The sequence below is a fragment of the Triturus cristatus genome, chromosome 1_1, assembly GCF_964204655.1.
Source record: "Triturus cristatus chromosome 1_1, aTriCri1.1, whole genome shotgun sequence".
Lineage (NCBI taxonomy): Eukaryota > Metazoa > Chordata > Amphibia > Caudata > Salamandridae > Triturus > Triturus cristatus.
This window is the reverse complement of record NC_140579.1, coordinates 512,103,785-512,126,276: the sequence shown is the minus strand read 5'-3', so window position 1 is coordinate 512,126,276 and position 22,492 is coordinate 512,103,785.

Sequence of the window (22,492 nt, the reverse complement as noted above, 5' to 3'; positions counted from 1 at the left end):
CCTCTGGCACGGATGCAAATCCTTGCTGTTAATGTTCATTTCCCAAGTTTTGTGGCGGGCCTCACAGAGTGGCCCTTTCCATACAAATCTTCGTTCCTGTTCATTAAAAACAGCCGGAGGGCATTCCACAGTAAGCTCCTCGCTTTCCCAACAGTCTGACCAAAGGAATGCCACTTCCTAGCCGATCGGGGCCCGTCTTGAGGTGAGTCAGACGCCTCTTTAAAATCCAAAGCAGGCGCGCTTCTGCAAAAAGCGCGACACGGGCCACACCAACAGTGCTAGATCAGGTTTTATTTTAACGAACAGCAGGCATGACGCGTTTCGAGTTCACCACTCTTAATCATATGCCAATAGCTATGGTCTCAGCGGGTTCGTTGGGTTTTAAATACAATGTAACTTGAAAAAACATAGAGAAAGGACAACAGTCAATCTTTCCAGTTTAAAGGGGCAGTTATTTTTTCTTCAATTTGTACTCGTTTAACATTGTCACTGTTATTCACAAGAGGAACGAAAAAAGTACAAATACTTAGTCTCAGGTTATCAATTAACCCCCAAGTGGTATTAATTCTTGTTATTTTTCGTTACAAAATTTCATCCAAGTATAGTTCAAAGGTAAAGGACTTCTCATCCCAGAATACATTGTAACTGCCCTAGGTTTCACTGGTTCTCCATGTCGATATTGGCAAAACTGCACAATGTTACACCGACGACTGAATGCAATGCTTGCTTCAAAAGGACAGTTCCATTATTCAGTCACAGTGCTGCAAAGTCAAGTCCCGCTACCACTGAGTTTCAAAAATAGCTGCTGTTAATCTTCAAAAGTTCATTACCTCTGGCACGGATGCAAATCCTTGCTGTTAATGTTCATTTCCCAAGTTTTGTGGCGGGCCTCACAGAGTGGCCCTTTCCATACAAATCTTCGTTCCTGTTCATTAAAAACAGCCGGAGGGCATTCCACAGTAAGCTCCTCGCTTTCCCAACAGTCTGACCAAAGGAATGCCACTTCCTAGCGGATCGGGGCCCGTCTTGAGGTGAGTCAGACGCCTCTTTAAAATCCAAAGCAGGCGCGCTTCTGCAAAAAGCGCGACACGGGCCACACCAACAGTGCTAGATCAGGTTTTATTTTAACGAACAGCAGGCATGACGCGTTTCGAGTTCACCACTCTTAATCATATGCCAATAGCTATGGTCTCAGCGGGTTCGTTGGGTTTTAAATACAACGTAACTTGAAAAAACATAGAGAAAGGACAACAGTCAATCTTTCCAGTTTAAAGGGGCAGTTATTTTTTCTTCAATTTGTACTCGTTTAACATTGTCACTGTTATTCACAAGAGGAACGAAAAAAGTACAAATACTTAGTCTCAGGTTATCAATTAACCCCCAAGTGGTATTAATTCTTGTTATTTTTCGTTACAAAATTTCATCCAAGTATAGTTCAAAGGTAAAGGACTTCTCATCCCAGAATACATTGTAACTGCCCTAGGTTTCACTGGTTCTCCATGTCGATATTGGCAAAACTGCACAATGTTACACCGACGACTGAATGCAATGCTTGCTTCAAAAGGACAGTTCCATTATTCAGTCACAGTGCTGCAAAGTCAAGTCCCGCAACCACTGAGTTTCAAAAATAGCTGCTGTTAATCTTCAAAAGTTCATTACCTCTGGCACGGATGCAAATCCTTGCTGTTAATGTTCATTTCCCAAGTTTTGTGGCGGGCCTCACAGAGTGGCCCTTTCCATACAAATCTTCGTTCCTGTTCATTAAAAACAGCCGGAGGGCATTCCACAGTAAGCTCCTCGCTTTCCCAACAGTCTGACCAAAGGAATGCCACTTCCTAGCGGATCGGGGCCCGTCTTGAGGTGAGTCAGACGCCTCTTTAAAATCCAAAGCAGGCGCGCTTCTGCAAAAAGCGCGACACGGGCCACACCAACAGTGCTAGATCATATATATATATATATATATATATATCTATATATATATCTATATATATATATATATATATATATATATATCCCCCACTCCATCCCTTACTCAAACCAAATACCACAGAATACTTACCTGAGCCTTTCTTCTGTCCGAGGGACGACAGTGGCCAGGAAGACTCCTCAAAAGGGACTGACACAGAAGGTCCTGTGAAAAAGAAGACAAGAACGGAAAAAATACATTAAATAAGCATTTGCAATGCAATCAGTCTCGCCTTTGGGACCTTAAATGTGTTTAGCTATGCAGCACAGTAGCCTGGGTGCTGAAACATCGACTGTTCTTTAACATAGAGGGAAAGTAAGCACCAAACTGTGTGACACGCCTGGTATGGGAACACACGGAGAGAAATATTGCCTTTCAGCAGGAAATGGTATAGTCCAAAGCTCTATTTTTAATATGAAATCAGGCCTTCGGTGGTCATATCACTGAAAATACAAGATTTGTAAAAAATATTGTCTATGGGTGCTTGTGGAAGACAATTTCTATGGACTGAAATCTAAAGAATGCTAAAGTAATTCCGGTACTTCACTGACCTCTGCTGGTTGTTTTCTGTCAAAGTTAAATAGAGGCAGTTGCCAGAATTTTTTTTAAAAAAGAAAGTCCCTCAGCAGAAAGCGATTCTGGTATTTTACTGACCTCTGCTGATCGTTTTCTATCAAGACAGTTGAATAGAGGCAGATGAACAGAAAAAAAAGTCCCTAAGCGGAAGCAGACAAGTCCTAGGGCTGATCTCCAGAGCCCACAAAGTACATACAAATAGAACTATATACTAAAGTATATACTAAAGTATATATACTAACATATATACAAGAGGTCTCGAATGCTCGACCTAAAAATGGTTGAAGCACATATAAAGTATACACAAAGAACCCTTATATGTACTGAGCTTCATTCTTATTTAGAAAACTCCTACACATGGTGGAGAATGCGGGCAACACTCCATTATTCTAACAATAATGGAGAATCTGATGCAACAATTAATACGTGTCCAAGAAAAATTAGAATTAGCTATAGAGAGGCAAATGACCTCGGCTCAAGCTGACATGTTTAAAGCTTCGCTAACACAACAGGTTGAATGCATCCAAAAGGTCGCCGAAGGCCAAGCCCAATCAGCCACAAGTCAACAGAGGCGCCAAGGAACACATGTAGGTTACCCCAACATATCCCTTCAGACATACCAACCCGGTGAAGACCCAGATGATTTTCTTATGAACTTCGAAAGGGCTGCCCAAGCATGTGGATGTCCCAAGGCGAAATGGACCTTTTTTTTAGCCCCTCTATTGACTCCGGAGGCCCAGGCAGCCTATCAAGTGGCGAATCCCACAAGGAATACTCCACATAAAGAAATAAAATAATTTATTTTGGATCACCTAGGTATGGATCCAGAAGCGTACAGGGTGAGGTTTAGGAAGGAGCGAGGTAACCCTGGAGATATCCCGAAGACATTATTTATTAGGCTGAAAGCTGCTGCAGATGAATGGTTAAGACCCCAGGAGAATAGCGAGGAGGAAATAATGGCTCTTATTTATTTGGAGCAGTTTCTAGAAGCCTTGCCGACACCTACACAGAGATGGCTCAGACAGCAAACTCGCCTCTCGATAGAGCAAGCTGTGGAAATAGCAACATCCTTCGCTCTAGCTCAACCAAAACCTCTGGTATACGAACCCGAAAAATCCTCCTGTTTTGTCACAGGACGTATGCAGAACAAAAAGAAAACTACCAAGCCTCCTCAGGAACCACTAAAGGACCGACTTCACCCCGTTCAAAGGACTTCAATGTTATGAGTGCGGAGAGTGGGGCCATATAGCTAGAACCTGTCCCCCAAAAGAATTCCACCGAGGAACCGATGGACATCAGCTGTGTGACTAGAACCATTCTATATTCGGAAGAATTAGGTTCTTGCTTCTATGTAAGTCTTGTACTTAATGGGAAAGATGTTATAGCCTTATTAGACTCGGGTTGTAGACAATCCGTCGGACAAAGTGCTGTTCGGAGGAACAGATACCTATACGCTGTGTACATGGAGATGTCAGAATATACCCAGTAGCCAAAATCCCTATTACCCTATCCAATGGGATTTCTCTTCAGGCCAGAGTGGGGATATTGGATAATCTTCCAGAACAACTCATTTTGGGAATGGACAATCGTGGGTTTCTCACCCTACTCAGGAAAACTCTGATGGAGACTCCTGTTCCCCCTTCAAACCTGCTCACTCAGGCTCCATGGCTTTCTGACAGGTCATTTCATTATGCCCAAATTCAGGATCCTACTCTCCAGAACGCATGGCAACAAGCAAAGAATCCCACGTTGCCACTCTTTTATCCCCACTTCCTAGTCAAGAACAATTTGCTATATCGAGTGGGGAAACAAGATGATCCCCCACAGTTAGTAGTCCCCCAGAAATTCCGCAAACAAATTCTGTTCTTTGCCCATTTGCAACTCTTGGCAGGCCATAGCGGTACTGCAAACAAAACCCAGACTGTATTAAGACATTATTATTGGCCTGGAATATTAGCCAATATAAATTAGTATTGTAGGGAATGTGAGATATGTCAGAAAAAGAATCCCTACAAACCCCTTCCCATTCCATTACAACGCTTGCTAATTATTGATAAACCCTTTGAGAGAATAAGCATGGACCTAGTGGGACCACTCCCAAAGTAAAAAAAAAAGGATATTTATATATATTAGTTATCGACTATGCAACAAGGTTTCAAGAAGAATTTCCTTTTACGAACACCAAACACTAAGAAAATTAGTGGGAAATTGTTAGAGGTGTTATCTTGAGTAGGATTTCCCAGAGAGATATTGACACACCAGGGAACTCCCTTTGTCTCTCGTCTTACGAAGCAAGTGTGTAAAACCCTAAATATCACCCAAGTAAGAACTTCTGCGTATCATCCCCAAACGGATGGCTTATGTGAACGGTACAACTCCACCCTCAAGCTTACTCTTAAGAAAATGTTGACAACGGAAGGGAGGGAATGGGACATGCTGTTACCCCTCGCTCTCTTCGTCATTAGAAGCCAGGTTCAGAGCAGTCTGGGCTGTTCCCCCTTTGAACTCCTTTATGGGAGACAACCCTGAACCTTACTAGAAATGACGAGAGAAGCGTGGGAACAATTAAAACAGGAGGACACCCAGAGCCTTCTCGAATTTACACAGGGATTAAGAACACGCATCCAGAAGTTGCGAGACTTCGCCTATGCTAATTTAGAAAAAGCCCAAAGAAAACAACCAACATATATAATAAAAGGAAGAAGTGGTGGCATCTAAAAGTTCATGATTGGGCACTTGTCCTCCTGCCATCCTCGCTACCCCACAAACCAGCAGAATGGAAGGGTCCTTATGAGATCATTGAAAAGATAGGCCTTACTACCTATCGATTACAAATTTCCTCAAACAAGACTCAAATATACCATATGAACCTTCTTAAAAAGTGGCTTGGACCTCTCCCCAAAGCCACCCACTTAACTCTCCCACACCTACTCTTTCTTCAGTAAGCCAATTGAACATAAATGAGAAACTAACACAGGAACAAAAAGTTTCCTTCATGAACTCCTAAGTTCCTTTTCCTCAATCTTTTCCGATCTCCTTGGTAGAATGGCACTGGTCGAGCACTCCATTATTCCCCCCCCCCCCCGGGAAAGTGATATAACAACATCCTTACAGAAGCCAGATGAGTGGTATTATAGCAGAACAAGATAATATGTCGAAATTGGGGGTCATAAAACCGTCTTGCAGCAACTGGTCTTCCCCCATTGTCATAGTTCCAAAACCGGATAGTTCGATCTGTTTTTGTAACAGTCAATGCCATCTCTAAGTTTGACTCTTACCCATTATGAAGAGTTGATGAATTGGTTGAGAAACTAGATGAGGCTTAGTACATAACCACACTCGACCTTACAAAGGGCTACTGGCAGGTACCGCTTAAACTAGAACATCAAGAAAAAAAACACCTTTAGCACCCCTACTGGTTTATACGAATTCACTATACTGCCTTTTGGATTACATGGAACCCCAGCAACATGAACAAGGTACTCTTATCATCACCAAGCCTATTCGTCAGCCTGTATAGACAATATTGTAATATTTAGTCCTAGCTGGGAACAACACCTTTTCACTGCAGAAAGGTATTTCAAGCCCTCGAAGCTGCAGGACTCCATATCAACGCAAGAAAATCCAAGGTAAGATTCAATAAAGTCAAATATTTGGACTATCTTTTGGGGTACGGGGTCATTGCGCTCCAACAAGAGCAGGTTAAAGCAGTCCTAGATACCCACTTCCCCACTACCAAGAAGGGTATTGGGTCCTTTTTAGGCTTACAAGGCTATTATGGCAGGTTTATACCTAACTATTTTGAGATTGCATCTCCATTGACGATTTATTGAAGAGTAAGGATCTGATACGGCCCTCTCAAACCGCCAGAAAGGCATTTTACAACCTCAAACAGGCCTTAAACACCAGTCCTATACTAATTTCACCTAACTGTAAGGAACCATTCATTCTGCAAACAGACGCTTCGGAAGCAGGCCTGGGGGCTGTTCTTTTTCAACAAACAAAAGATGGTATGGAACCATCTGTGCTCTTTATCAGCCGTAAGCTGTTCCCTAGGGAGAGAAAGTATTCCACGGTTGAAAAGAAATATCGAGCTATAAAATGGGAAATAGACAAATTGCTTTACTACCTAGAAGGATCCCCCTTTACCCTCTATACAGACCACGCTCCTCTATTGTGGATGAGTCGCAATAAGGGCAATAACCCTTGTGTTCTACGGTGTTTTTTTGTCCTTACAACCATATATATTTGATGTGCGACATCGTAAAGGTTCTGAGAATAAAAATGCAGACTTCTTTTCACGTATGCCTCATTTCCCCGAATGGGAAAATACTGGAGGTGGGGTGTCAGGAAGCACTCGACCCATCCAATGGAGTAGAAGAGAATGAACACGATTACCCGATCCCTTCATACATATCTCCCCTCCTTTACTTACAGCTACCCTTCGTTACATGGTACGAGGCCCATCCGCCGGGGATAGAAGGTGAAGAACGAAGAAGCGGTCTCTTTAAGCAAGGTCCAAGTGAACCCAGGACCGCTGACATCAGGAGTCACATGACCTATTAGGGCGTTCAACAGAAGCCGGCGGGCGCGCCAGAGGAAGGACAAAAAACACGGAGAAAAGAAACGACTGGGGCAGACGACCGCCCGGTGGACCAAAGATATGGGGATGAGGCAACGCCAACAACCGGACGCATAGCCAAGCACAGGGAAGAATGCGACTTCCACGAGAGAGAAACAGCCAGTCCCAGTAAAGAAGAGAAAACTGAAGAAGCCTGTGACCAGGCGCAACAGAACATAACGGTACTACCCCGCCACGGCCCCGGGTGGATGCGGCTCTCCCAGGTGCATGGGGATACCTAAGGGGGAAGTAATCAGAAGTGATTGAGGGGTTGGGGAGGGAGAAGTGGAAAGGAACAAAATAACCAAGGGGAACCCTGGAAGAGCAAGAGATAACTTGGTTCTTTCCACTATCATTTTATTTTGGTTTGTTCCATTTTCCTCTCACTTCACGTTTTTTTTCTTTCTTTTTTATATATATATTTATATGTGTATATCCCCCACTCCCTCCCTTACTCAAACCAAATACCACAAAACACTTACATGAGTCTATCATCTGTCAGAGGGGTGGCAGTGGCCAGGAGGACTCCTCAAACGGGACTGACACAGAAGACCTTGTGAAAAAGGAGACAAGAACGGAAAAGGACATTAAAAAACGGTTGAAGCACAAATAAAGTATACACAAAGAACCCTTAAATGTACTGAGCCTCCTTCTTATTTAGAGAACTCCTACAGCGGGTCAGCAACAGACCCCTCTTCCTATCCCACCCGGAGCAGACTTGTGATCAATGAGCTACCACTGGGTTGGGGAAGCCGCTTGGGAGAATTGGAGATCAGAGGCCTCCCGGCTTTAAATCAACGCATAAGGCAAAAGAATGCATCTGAATGAAAATGCTAGTTTGCTTTTAACAAAGAATCGTTGGAATTCATCTTTTCGAGTGTGTATTCAATTGAGGACACATTAATAGTGATTTATGATGGTAGTCCAGTTGTAAATACTACACCACCCTCAATTTAAATAGGGGCATGAAACTGCTCTGAGTCTGTTAGTGGAACAGCAGAAAGGAAAATTAACTGAACATTTTACATGTCGGAGGCCCACTGGAGGGCTATGAAACAAAATGAAGAGCATGCTACAGTGCAGCAACCACTGCAGGGAAATAATTGTGTGAAAGTGCACTACAGATCCCAGCATGCAACATTTGTGGAACTCACTCGTAAGGCCCACTTGAGGGCAATAAAAATAAAGTACATGCAGAAGAGAGTGCCTTTCCAGCAATGCTGCGAATTATCAGGAAGCCTGTGATCAAGGACTTGATGCTCTGAAACGCGATAGGCAAAGAAATACATTCTAATGAAAATGCTGGTTTGCCTTTAATAAAAAATTGGTGGAGTTCATCTGCTTTTAGAGTGCATCTTCAATTGAGGACAAATTTGTTCATGATATATATATACATATATATATATATATATATTCACTGAAAAACGAAGGTTACAGGGAGGTAATAGTTGGAAAAAAAAATAAAAAAAACCTTAGAAATTCTATGAAAAAACCGAAAGGTTACAGGTTAAGTTAAGCTCAGATTTCACTCGTACAAAACCAATGGAATTCAGCAGTTATAGTTAGCTGAGCTAACTAAAACTTGTGCCCCCGCAATACACTGCTTATGACCTCACATATTACATCACTTATAGCATGGTCAGTGACATCACTGATGACATCTCAAATCTAGCCAGTGTAAGTGTTTTCTAAGAGTTTGAGTGTTAAAGATATATACTAACCTACTACAAAAGATTAGTGTACCAAGTGCTCCACTAATGAGTAATAATACTTCTAACATTTATTATGTGAGTTACTGTGTATCCGTGTGTGAGTGGTTGAGTGGCTGCATGAGTGTGTGAGTACCTGTGATGGTAAGTAAGGTGGTTGAGTGGCTGTATGGGTAGGTGAGTGGATGTGTGAGTGAGTGGTGTCTGAATGGCTGTATGAGTGGGTCAATGATTAAGTGGCTGTATGGGTGAGTAAGTGGCTTTTTATTGGGTGTTTGGTTAAGTGAGTTGGTGTGTGAGTGGCTGTTTTGGAGAGTGAGTATGTGAATGGTTGTATGGGTGTGTGAGTGGCTGTGTTGAGAGGCTGTATCGTGGGTGTGTGTATTACAATTGGTGAATAAGTGGGTGTGTGAGTAGCTATATGAGTGAGTGTGTGGCTGTGTCAGTGGCTATATTGGTAAGTGACTGGTTGTATGAGTAGCTGTATGAGTGAGTGAGTGGTTGTGTGAGTGGCTGTATGAGTGAGTGGGTGAGAGACGCTCTAGATATGAGTGAGTGTTTGTGAGTACTTTTATAGGTCTGTGAATGGGTATGTGAGGGGGTGTATGAGAGGTTGAATAAGGGTGTGAGTGGATCTGTGGATGATGTTATCAGTAATGTCATTTGAGATGTCATCATTGATGTCACTGACAATATCATAAGTAATGGAATATGTGAGGTCATATGCAGTGCATTGTACGGTGTAAGTTATAGTTTGCTCAGGTAATTATAACTGCTGATTTTCACTGGTTTTGTATGAGTAAAATCTGAGCCTATCTATAACGTTCTTGTAGTAACCTTTGTTTTTTTTCAGTAAATTTCTAAGGTTTTTTTCAATTCTGTTTCCTAACTATAACGTCCCTGTAACCTTTGTTTTTTTCAGGGAATTTCTATGGTTTCTTTAATGTTGTTTCCTAATTATAACGCCCCTATAACCTTTGTTGTTTTTTTAAGTGCATATTTAAATTTAAAAAAAAATATTTCCTAAATGTAACCACTAACCTTTGACAGTGAGTTTGTGAGTGAGTGCTATCAGTAGGTCAGTGAATGTTTGAGTAGGTCTGTGAGTGGGTGCGTTAGATCCTAAGTGGGTCTGTGACTGGGTACGTACATGGGTCTGTGAGTGAATACATAAGTCTCAGTGGGTCTGTGAGTGAGTGCATGAGTCTCTGGGTGGGTCTGTGAGTGGGTGCATGAGTGTGAGTAGGTATGCGAGTTGGTGCGTTAGTCTCTGACTAGGTCTGTGAGTGGGTGCATGAGTCCCAGACGCATGAATGTCTGAGTGGGCGTTTGGGTCTCTGCGTGCATCTGTGAGTATGTGTGTCTCAGTGAGTCTGAGTGGGTGCAAGAGTGTCTGAGTGGGTCAGTCAATAGGTGTATGGCTGAGTGGATCTGTGAGTTGTGCTTGCGTCTCTGAGTGAATCTGTGAATTGGAACATGAATGTCTGAGTGGGTCTGTGAGTGGATGGATGAGTGTCTGAGTGGAGCTGTGAGTGGATGGATGAGTGTCTGAGTGGAGCTGTGAGTGGCTGTGTGTCTGAGTGGGTCTATGAGTGGATGCATGAGTGTGTGAGTAGATGCATGAGTGGGTCTGTGAGTATGTGTCTCAGTGGGTCAGTGAGTTGGTGAATGAGTACTTGAATGGATCTGTGAGTGGATACGTAAGTGTCTGTCTGTGAGTGGGTGTATGAGCCTCTGAGAGGGTGCCTAAGTTGGTCTGTGAGTGGGTGCATGAGTGTATGAGTGTGTCTGTCAGTGGGTGTGCAGTAAAAGAAAGTAGGGGTTCCCCGTGCTACCTCCCCTTTGTGACAGTTTTCGTGTCCATCTTGCCCTTAGTTAACTACCCTCTGCTGCCTTTGGTTTTGTGCCTCATCTGTGTATTTTTCTGCTTCTTTTTCTGCCTCTTCTCTGTTTGCCACTGCCCTCAATTTTTCCTCTTTTTTTTTTTTTTTTACACATTAGAGCTTTTTTCTGCTCGCTCCTGTCCTTTATTCTGTCTTTTGCTGCTGGTTTCTGACTTCTATTCTGCTTCTTTTTGTTCCCTTTTAACCTTTATTCAGTCTCTTTCTGCCCCTTCTGACCTTTTTCTGCTTGTTTCTGACCTTTATTTTGCCTTTCTGCTCCCTTCTGACCTTTAGTGTGCCTCTTTCTACTAGTTCATGACCTCTCTTTTTCCTCTTTCTGCTCATTTCTCACCTGTATTTTGCCTTTCTGCTCGTTTCTCACCTGTATTTTGCCTTTCTGCTCGTTGCTGACCTTTATTTAGCCTCTTTCTGTTCCCTTCTGACATTATTCTGCCTCTTTCTGCTGGTTTCTATATTTTGATTTTTTCTGCTTGTTGCTGACCTATATTCTCCTTCTTTCTGCTCTCACCTTTATTCTTCCTCTTTCTGCTCGTTTCTGAACTTTATTTGGCGTTTTTCTGCTTGTCTCACCTTTATTTTGCCTCTTTCTGCTTGTTTCTCTCTTTTATTATGCCTCTGTGCTTGTTTCTAATAGTTATTCTACCTGTTTCTGCTCGTTGCTGACCTTCATTCCTCCTCTTTCTACTCGCTACTTACCTTCATTCTGCCTCTTTCTGCTTGTTTCTGCCCTTTATACTTGCTCTTTCTGCTCTTTTCTCATCTTTATTCTGCCTCTTTGTACCTGTTTCTGACCTTTATTGTGCCTCTTTCTATTCCCTTCTGATATTATACTGCCGCTTTCTGCTTGTTGGTGACCTTTATTGCGCCTCTTTCTGCTCGTTGTTGACCTTTATTCTGCTTCTTTCCACTTGTTTCTCACCTTTATTCTCCCTCTTTCTGCTTGTTTCTCACCTTTATCTTGCCACTTTCTGCTTGTTGCTGACCTTTATTCAGCCTCTTTCATCTCATTTCTGACCTTTGTTTGCCTCGTTCTTCTCTTTTTTGCCGGCACCACGGGGGGGGAACCTCAAGGGCCACCTCGGTCCCAGCCAGCTTGCCGCCTCCTGCAGGAGCCAGCTATGCTGCTGCATGGAGGGCGATGCTGGAAAGGCAGCTCCCTCGGTGAAGGAGCAATTGTTTCATTTCTTTCCCTGCCCGCATGTCTGCAAGAAGGGAAAGATCTGAAACCTCCGCTTCCCCCGTGCGGGAGCACGTTGACAGCTCCTTCTCACTGGAACCGTAGTTCCAGTGGGACATTATTAAAAAGAAGCCCAAGTCATAATTAAGCCGAAGGAGAGGGGCCTGTTCGGCCCTATTGTGGCCACAGGGGGATGTCAGGGCAACTGTTAGGGGTATTTTCCTTTTTTTTTTCTTCAGACTTTTTTGTGTGACTCTGCTGTAGCTGAGTCCCGAGATAGCTGCCAACTCGTCCTGGGTAAAGTGTTAGAAGCCAATCAGATTTCAGAATGGGGACCGTCAGATCCTCAGAGGATCCGCATCCTTTTATATACACATTTCTTTTTTTTTTAAATCTCCCAAACTACTTAACGGATTAACCAAATAACAAAAAGGGTTCTTTCTGAACCAAGAGCTACCTTTCTGCCAAATTGGGTGTAATCCTTTCCAGCTGTTCGCGCAGTAGTCGTGTCTAAAATCTCTGTGGGAATTAACATTGGAAATACACTTTTTTTTTACACTCCCCCACCGCCACCCCCCCACCACTCCCCCTTTTCCCATTTCCCGCTTGACGAATTGCCCAGAAACTTTCCATGCGCGGCAAGAATCACTGAGGCACTTTTTTTTTTTTACAATTTCGTGAAGATTTGTCAATTGGCGCCAAAGATATAGGCAAGTCAAAAACCTCTTTTTCTATGGAAACATGGTCCTAACTACAGCCACCTACTGGTGACCACCAGTAGGTAATATATATATGTATTTCTATTTTCATGCATATGTACATACAAGGTTTCAGGGATGGTTAAAGGTATCAAGGGGTTTTAAGGTTCAGGAATGTGTAGGTCTAAGGTTTTTTTTAAGGGTTTAGAGATAGGAAAAGTAGTAAGGAGGTTTTGGGTTCAGTGATGAATGAGGTAAAGGATGTAAGGATTTTTTTCAAATTCAGCATTAGGTATGGGATAGTAAGAGTGTTTATGGTTCTAGAAGGTTAAGTGTTTTTAGAGCTTGGGGATTTGTGAGGGGTAGTATGGGTTGTTTGAAGTGTTCAGTGATGGGTAGAGAGTTTTTTTTAAATAAATGTCTGTTTTTCCAAGTAGGTATAATCAGCCTCGCTGTACCTGGAATCACGATAATGCCATCCTGTCCAGAAAGCAACTATCAATATATCATACAAATTATCAAAAATGAAAAATACAAAATAATTATATAATCACACCTTAATTTTACTAAATTCCCCAATAAATGAATCTCAAGCGTGCATACATAGCTGGATTGTGTATGCACAATGAAATGACTGCCTTCTTACACATCGTTTTTTAAAATATATTTTATTGAACTTTGTTTTTTCATTTATATCAACAGTTTTCCACACACATATGTCATTACATTAAGTATTAATGTCTCTGTTGAATAATTTATACAGCAGTTGCATTATACCATTAATTTCTTGGTCAGTCGTTGCAGCACGTGGAAGACTGATGGTTGTCCGTGCCCTGTGTCTAAGACCTTGTGTATACCTGCGTGGTGTCCCTTGGTTTTATGGCTCAGGGCTTGCCCCAGTACTACGAAATACTACCATCCTACAGTTCATAGTGTGGGGAGCTGGGCAATAACAGGAGTGGTACAACTTAAAAACATAACAGGTTGTGTGTAACAGGTTCAGAGCGCTCCGGTGGTCCTCCTCCCTAATCTGACGCATGTACAAGTGTTCTTGCTCACTGTCGCTCACACATAAAACGCGCAACACTACTCTAAGTGTAACTGGATTTGCCACCGCCTATGGCCAGCACGGTTATGCCTGTGGGTTTATTATGTTGTGTATATGCACACGCTCAGTCTGCAACCTCAGCTATGGACAGAACCCCACTCACGCCTTCACCAGCCCACAGTAGCTCGGCTAACATTGCTTCCCAGCCTGCAGCTTTCGGGATCTTTCTTATGCCCATGATGTCCTCACAGCGGATTGCAATACTTTCGCTTTGGCCCCATGCCAGCATGGAGTGTCTTCATGACTGCGCGTGATGGGGGGTCTTGTGCCTTCCACTTTTTGGTGATTCTCTATCCCAAAATCTAGGAACCTAGAGGACACTCTATTACTATGTCTCCGTCGGAATAAATATAAAATGTAAGCCCGCCATTCGAAGGGGACCACCTGTTCAGTTGATAATGTATCCGCAACCGCCCTCCAGTACATAGATAGGCGGGTGCAGCTCCGCAACATATACAGCAGGTCTACGTCAGCAAGGGCGCATCGCAGACAGGCGGAGTCGGCTCTGTTAAAATATCGGTTAATTTTGGCAGGTGTGTATATGCCCTTTGTGTAATGAACTTTTGTATCTGTCGAAAACGTACGTTTCTGGGGATGCGCACTGGACTTTCCAGCACCTGGGTCCACTCCACGTGTGAGAGCTGCCTCCCCAAGTCCTGATCCCACCGGCGGCAGAGTGGCTGCAGGTCCATCGCTGTGTGTTGATGGAGGGAGGCGACAAACCACCGCATGAGGTGTCTCCCAATTCCCATGACGTGTAGGTACTGTATGGTAAGGTGGGTTTGCGGTTCAGGTGCGAGGTCCACCCATTTAGTCGCGAGTGTAGCTAGTAATGAACGGTGCAAGAGAAACTGACTGGGGGCAGCCCCTTTTCCAACTGCAAAGTTGTATATGGGACTATCACACCATCACAGTTTAGATCCCCCTAAGTGTGAATTCCCGCCTCATGCCAGTCATGGAGTTCGGCTGCTGCCACTGTTGTTTGGGCTCTATGGACCCCTCCAAGGGCAGTGCCGGTGCATATGGCGTAACCCGCCTAGTTATATATAGGCTTCTGCGGAAGCATCTGTGTGCCACTTTGAGCAGTAGAGGTCCAGGGGTCTTGTGGTTGCACCTGGATAAAACAACTTCAGAAGGCTTGACACCGAGTAAGATGGGTGTATCGTGGCAGTGTCTTTGAGCCGGCGATCAGCCAGCCATCTAGCTCTCCACTGCAGTCGAGCGGCTCGGTAATATTGTTCGAAGTTCGGAACAGCTAAGCCTCCTATATAACTTCCTTACCGCCACACAATGACGGGCGTTGCCCCATATAAAATCCCTGACCATTTTCTCCAATGTATTAAAAAAGGAAGGAGGGATATACAGTGGCAAATTTGCAAAATAATATAAAAACCGTGGTAATGTCACCATTTTGAAGAGCGACACTCTACCCGCTACTGTGAGTGGGAGCATACTCCAGAACTGCATTTGAGATCTTATGGCTGTAAGTGACCTAAGTTGCCGTTAAACAGGTAGCGAATGTGTTTGCCTCCCACCGCACTCGCACGCCACCAAGAGTACCCCGGGTCGCAGTTTTCTCCCTTAAATGAGTACACGCAGGACTTGCTGGCGTTAACCCTCAGTCCCAACAGGGTGGCAAACGCTTGCAGGGTATGTGCCAATTGCTGAGGCCCATTCTCCACATCCCTGATATGAATCTACATACAATGACACTTCATGCGTGCCATCTCCGAGCGGGATGCCTTCGTCCAGTGTGGAGCAGATTGTCTCTGCTAGCAGTTCTATAGCCAACGCGAAGAGCAGGGGGAACAGGGGGCATCCTTGTCTGGTCCCCCTTTGCTCTGGTATCGCATCCGATATATATGAGCTCACCTTGACTCGTATCGACTGCTCTGTGTATAGTAGGCGGACCATTTGGTGGAACCTGACCACCGGATTGTATTTCTCTAGCGTTGCAAATAAATATTCCCAATCTAGAGTGTCAAACACCTTCTCTAGGTCTAAAATTAAACAGCCTGCATGCAGCCAGCTGGATACGGAGTCTGTTGCGATTCTAAAGAAGCGTCTCGGTTTGAGTGAGGTGTTGCGGGAGGGCACAAATCCGTTTTGGTCTGCATGAACCAAAGCGGGGACCACCTGAGCAAGTCTGTCCGCCAGGACTTTCGCCAAGATTTTACAGTCTACATATGAGCCCAACTCAGTTGGTTCTTTATCGGGTTTAAGTAGTGTCACCAAGTTTGCCTGCTGTAACGACGGTGGGAGGCGTCCGTCTTCCAGGGCTGCCAGGAACGGTGTGTGTAAATGCTGCACCAGTAACATTTGGTATGCCTTATAATACTCCGCAGGAAGTCCATCCGGCCCAGGCGTCTTCCCTGTGGCTAGGGCTGCTATTGCTTCCCTAAGTTCCTCTGGCGTGATTGACTCATTTAGCTTTTCCCTGTGGCTCAGTGTCTCCTCTGGCAAATGTATGGCATCTAGAAACAATTTCAGGTCTTGTTCACTGCACTGCCCCCTAGGTTGATAGAGTGCTGCATAGTGTTGCGCCATGGTGGTGTGTATCTCATGTTGGGTATATACTGTCTGACACGTTTCGGTGAGCAATGCTCCTATTGGTCAGCGAGTCTGCTCTTGGCATATGACCCACGCCAGCGTCCAACCTGCCCTGTCCGCCGACGCATGCGTCTACGCCATATGTGCTGCATAGTTGTGGCATCTGAGCCGCTCTAATTGCTCTGCCCTCAATGCTTCTAGCTGCTGTGCACCTCCTCCGCCCCATGCCTTGCATGTTTCATGTCGCAGGAGCTGTGTCTCTATCTTTGTGAGTGAGTCAGACAGCAGCTTCTGTATGTTCCATGTGGCTCCTAGGCAGTGTCCCCTCATGGTCACCTTGAAGGCCTCCCATTTGTGTAACATGTCACCTGTTGTACCCTCATTCTTCTCAAAGTATTGTAGGATTGCCGTCCTTAGAAATTATCTAAATGCCTGGTCCTCCAGTGCTGCTGGCTGGAGTCGTCATGTTGGAATCTATCTTGTGAATGAGGGGGAATATGGCATGCAAGCCCACTATACAGTCCAGTCTTGCATGAAGCCCATGTACTACAGAGTAGAATGAATATATCTGAGCGTTGGAATTGAGAGCCCGCCAGATGTCTGTCAAGGACCAGTGGGCCAACCAGTTCACTAGGTTCTGTGCATTAGAGTGTGCTGCGCGAGAGTGGCGGGAATGACCTGTCCAGTTCCACACTTAGCACTGAATTGAAGTCTCCCCCTATGAACCAAGGTATTCCGCTCCATTTGGCCAGTACTTTAGCTAAGCTATTTAGAAAGGAGGTTTGGTCCGTGTTTGGGGCGTAAACTGAGCCTATGAGTATCGTTTGGCCATTCAGTCTTCCTTTCACAAAGGCGTACCTGCGTTCTGGATCTTTGACCTCTTCTTCCCTCACATATTGGACCCCAGCCCTAATCCAGACTAAGGCTCAGCGCCCGTGTGCTGAGTAAGTGGTGCCATATATTTGCCCTCTCCATCTTCTGCGCAGCCGCTCCAGTTCTGTGTGAGACATATGTGTTTCCTGCAACAGGGCTATGCTGTCGTATCTGCACTGTAAGTAGGACTATATTGAATTGCGGCGCTCTGGCGTGTGCATACCACATATGTTCCATGTGACCATGTTCGCTTGGACCATAGCAGGACAGTGTGTTTTCTGTGGTGAGCAAGAGTGGGTCTCAAATGGGGGATTGGGGGACCAGAATTTGCGCTCCGAGATGTCCAAACTAAAAAATAAACATGGGGCAGAACTTTATTGCACATAACTGCACGTCGGCGAACTCGCAGATGACGTTCATCCAAACTTTGATGCCTAACTTTGGCAACTATTATTCTATTATGCAGCTGGTGATGGGTGCATGTGCTGCGGAACTGCGCTTTGCCAGGTTCCCTGCGTTGCTGTGACTGGGTCCGGATTGTTGGCCCGAATCCTCCAGCCAATCCCAAACTTCTGCGGGGGAGTCGAAGAAGCGGGTAGTGTCTTTTGTGGCGACTCACAATCTAGCTGGGGAATGTAGAACGTAGCGGATGTTGAGCTTGCGGAGCTGCTGCTTCACTGCGATGTAGGTCCCTCTCCGTCTTTGCACCTGTGCAGTATAGTCAGGGAACATCATGACTGCGTTGCCACGGATCCTGTAACTTGCAAGCTTGTGTTTTTCTCTTAGTATTGAGTCTCTGTCCCTATAGTCGAGCAGCTTGAATAAGAATGGATGCGGATGGGCTCCCGGGGGTGGTATGTGTGCTGGTGCTCGGTGGGCCAGCTCTACCACAAAATGTTCTGACAGAGTGTCAGCTGGCAGCTGCTCTTTAAGCCAGCTCTCTATAAATGCCACAGGGTTGTGTCCCTCCTCACCTTCTGGAAGACCCACCACACGGATGTTGTTCCGCCATGACCGCCCTTCAGCATCTTCCACCCTGTCCTCCAATGCATCCACTCTGTCAAGTAGGTCCTGCAAGGCGGTTCTAGTGGCCTTGCGCAGTTGGGCTCGTGTGTGCGGACCTTTTCCGCTAACTTGTGATGGTCAGCACTTAGTAGGGTGAAGTCCGAGGTAACTTTATCCATCTTAGACTCTAGAGATGTCCTTGTTTGATCCAGTGCAGCCCCTATGTTTTCCACTGCTGCCAGGACCGTGTCTAATTTAGTGGAAATCGCTGAGTGCGGAGACTCTTCTGAGTTATCGCCTTCTGCGTGAGCTGCCCCCAGGATGCCGGAGCGTGAGTTGGCTTGTTTTATGGTAGTCTGCAGCCGGCACAAATTTGGTACAAATCGCTATTACGGACTTGGTATTTCAGGATTACCTACATCTGGCCCATAGTTTCCAAATATAAGTAAACAAGATTCTATTTGCCTAAGCATCAGTTCTCTATCTCCCCTACAAATAATATACTGAACCCGGTCTATCGCAAAGTCTCAGCAGCCTCTGGTCTTTCTCATTATGGTCTGAAAAGTGGCGAGCCACTGGGTAGTGCTTGTCCAGATTCTTGATAGCTCTAAGATGTTAAAGAACGTTTTCTTTTTTTTACTGGATGAATAGTGCTGCTTACATACCTCACTTTCTTGGACATATACTGATTTATATAGTGCACTAATCATCTGAGAGTGTATCCAGGCACTTGGGCAAGGTGTGTAGGTGCGTAGTCCCATGGCGCCTATATGAAGAGACAGGTCTTCAGGTACTTAAGGAACTCAAGAAGGGTGGAGGAGGCTCTAATGTGTTCAGGGAGGTTGTTCCATGTCTTGTGTGCTATGTATGAGAATTAGCAATCTCTAGTTTTGCTTTTGCGGATGTGAGAAATGTGTGAGAGTGAGGCATAGCGTAGGTGTCTGATGTGTTGGTGAAAGTGTATGCGGTTGTTCAGGTATTTTTTTGTTGTGTTGGGCTTTGTATGTGTGCGTGACAAGTTTGAACTGCCTGTGCTTGTGAGTGGGGAGCCAGAAAAGCTTCCTGAGGTGCAGCGTCATGTGGGTGCAGCGTCATGTGATTGCGGTATGGGAGGCTGAGTATGAGTCTTGCGGCTGCGTTCTAGATGGCCTGGAGTCTGTGTAGTAATTGTTTGGTGATTCTGGCATAGAGAATGTTTCGGTAGTTCATCCTGCTGGTGATGAGTGCTTGCGTGACGGTCCGTCTGGTGTTCTGAGGAAACCATTTAAAGATCCTTCGAAAGACATGCGTAGGATGTGAAAGTTGGAGGTGCACATTGCGTTGACTTGAGCCGTCATATTGAGCTTGTAATGTAGGATGTTCCCTAGATTTCTTGCTTGGTCTGTGGATGTGGGCATTGGTCCTATCATTGACAGCCACCAGGTGGAATCCCATGGGGAGATCTTGTGCACGAAGACCAATACATCCGACTTGTCGGAGTTGCTTTAGGCAGTTGGTTTGCATCTAGTCTGCTACCATGGTAATGCAGTTGGTGAAGTTGGTTCGGCTGATGTTTATCTTGTCCATCAGGAAGATGATGAGTTTGGTGTCTTCGTGTAGGATAGGGGGGTGATGTCTTGTAGTCGATGTGAGCGAGCAGTGACCTGTAAATGTTGAAAAGAATGGGGCTGAAGGACGATCACTGTGGAACACATTGGTTTCTTGGTCTCTGAAGGGTGAAGAGTGGCAGCCCTTTGGGTTCTTTCTGTGAGAAAGGAACAGATCCATTTGAGAGCAGATCCGTGTATGCCGACCTTGTGTAGTCTTCTGAGGAGGGGGCTGTGGGAGCCAGTGTTGATAGCCACTGAGAGGTCGAACAGGATGAAGGCCACTATTTCTCCTGGGTCCAAGATGTTTCGAATGTCGTTAGTGGCCATGATGAGTGCTGTTTCGGTGCTGTTCTTCTTTCTGAATCCTGGTTGCGTGTTGTCTAGAAGATGGCAAAATTCGAGATAGTTTGTGAGTTGCTTGTTAATGGCCTACTCAATCACTTTGACTGGCTAGGGGAGCAGGGAGATGGGTTGGAAGTTACTAAGTTGATTTGGGTCAACTTTGGGCTTCTTGGGGAGGTCGTTGAGTTCTGCAAGTTTCCATTCATCTGGGAAAGTGGCTCATATGTTGGAGGTGTTTATGATAAAAAACGAAAAAATCTGATATCCTGTTAGATGTTTCATGCTCTCCATCTCCATTTCTCGGGCAGGTACTGAATATCTTTTAACATTACTATAGTTGCAAGCCTTGCAAAATCCATAATTAAAAAACCTTACACTAGTGGTATGTTACATCCTTCATATTTTTCACAAATGTGAATTTTAGTCAATTTATCCTTCAGTGATTAATTTCTCCTCAATGGGATCTTGGGATTACCCCCCCCCCAAGTTATACTATACTCTCTATAAGAATGTTTCTTATTTCAGGAGCTTCCTGACTAGAGGTAATAATAAATCTTTCCTATCTGTTCCTTTGACTTTATCAACACCTGAGTTGAGACAATCACTGGTATACCCTCTTTCTATCAATCTTTTTCAACATCTCGGTACATTCTTTGAGGAAGGCTTCTTCTGAACTACAGTTACAGCGAGCCCTTAGCAGTTCTGCTTAGGGAATGCTATGAATTAAATTCTTAGGGCGACTACTCTTAGCGTGGAGGTTACTATTACTTGCTGCACTCGTTCTTCCTAAGCTAGTAACAAGTTTTTCAACCTTAAAAGCCACACATAAGTCCAAAAAGTCAACCTTAGAAATGCTGATAGTGCTCCTGAAAACCAAATTCAGAGTATTGTCCTGAAGTATTTTGACAAACCTAATAGCTTTTTCCTCACTGTCTTCCCCGAAAATTCCCTTCCACTGTACCATGCTTCCAAAACTGAGATCGATAGATAGCTTCATATTCCCAGCTACTTAATCAGGGAGAACATCTTAAAAAAAACACACACACACACACACACACACACACACACACACACACACACACACACACACACACACACACACACACACACACACACACACACACACACACACACACACATACACGTGTTACCATCCTTGTGGGGACTATGTGTGAACACCTGCCTTGTGGGGACTAACCTTCCCCAATGGTTTAAAAATATACCAATAACAGAAATATGTTAAGAAAAAATTCATAATACAGGATCCTGCTTCAAATTTGCAAAAATATTGTTTTTTAATCGTGCGCACAGAACCATCCTTGTGGGGTCTTGAACATGTGTTACCATCCTTGTGGGGACTTACTCAATAATTATCATTTGTGATTGAATGCCTTCATAAACAAATGGCTAAATGTAATTTTTCAATGCTCTACTTAAATTACATGATAGTTTAGTCATATATAAATAGCTCATTGTGTCCTACGAGCACACAGAACATGGACTGTGATGATAATGAATTTCTCAGCGGAGGCCTATAGCATATGAAGTCCCTGGAAAGAGATTTACAGATATTTAGCCTGTTACTGAGTGCTCACAAACTTTCAAGAATAAGTAAACAACACAACGTTAAGATTATTTAGAGGCCAAACATCCTGCAATGTGGTTGGATAGGAAAGTCAAGTTGAGATTACCTAGTTCATTTTCATCAACCTCACCACTAGGCATCATTTTCTTTGCATGTTATGCAATGATAAGCCCCAAAGATTTTGTATGGTATTATAGTAATGTTCTACAGCTGACAGAGAGAGTAATTGATGATAATCATTTTTAAGCCACTGCAGAGATAGGGCGTGATTTTATTAAAATTGTGTTTCAATGTAGTCAGTCCCAAGTTCCTATAGGCATAGTGTGTGTTTATATTTATGTTCAAGTCCTGCCTAGATTATGTGTGGTTTTACTAATGCTTAAGTCCCCAATGAGGTGGTATTTGATGCTAGTTCCGTTTTAGTCACGTGAGATAGTTTGTCATTATAGGGATGCCAGGTTCTCACACAGATAGTGTGTGATTATAGACATGTTGAAATCCTCCAAAACAGTGTTTGATTTTAATCATGTTTGATTATAGTCAGGTTCAGGTCCCTCTACAGATAGTGTTCAATGACAGTCATGCTGCAATTCATGCAAATATAGAGTGTTATTCAAGAAGTGCCCAGGTCCCCATAGAGATAGTGTGTGAATATTGGCATGTTCAAGTCCCCACAAAGATGGTGTGTGATTATTGGCATGTTCAAGTCCCCACAAAGATAGTGTGTGATTATTGGTGTATTCAAGTCCCCGCAAAGATAGTGTGTGATTATTGGTGTGTTCAAGTCCC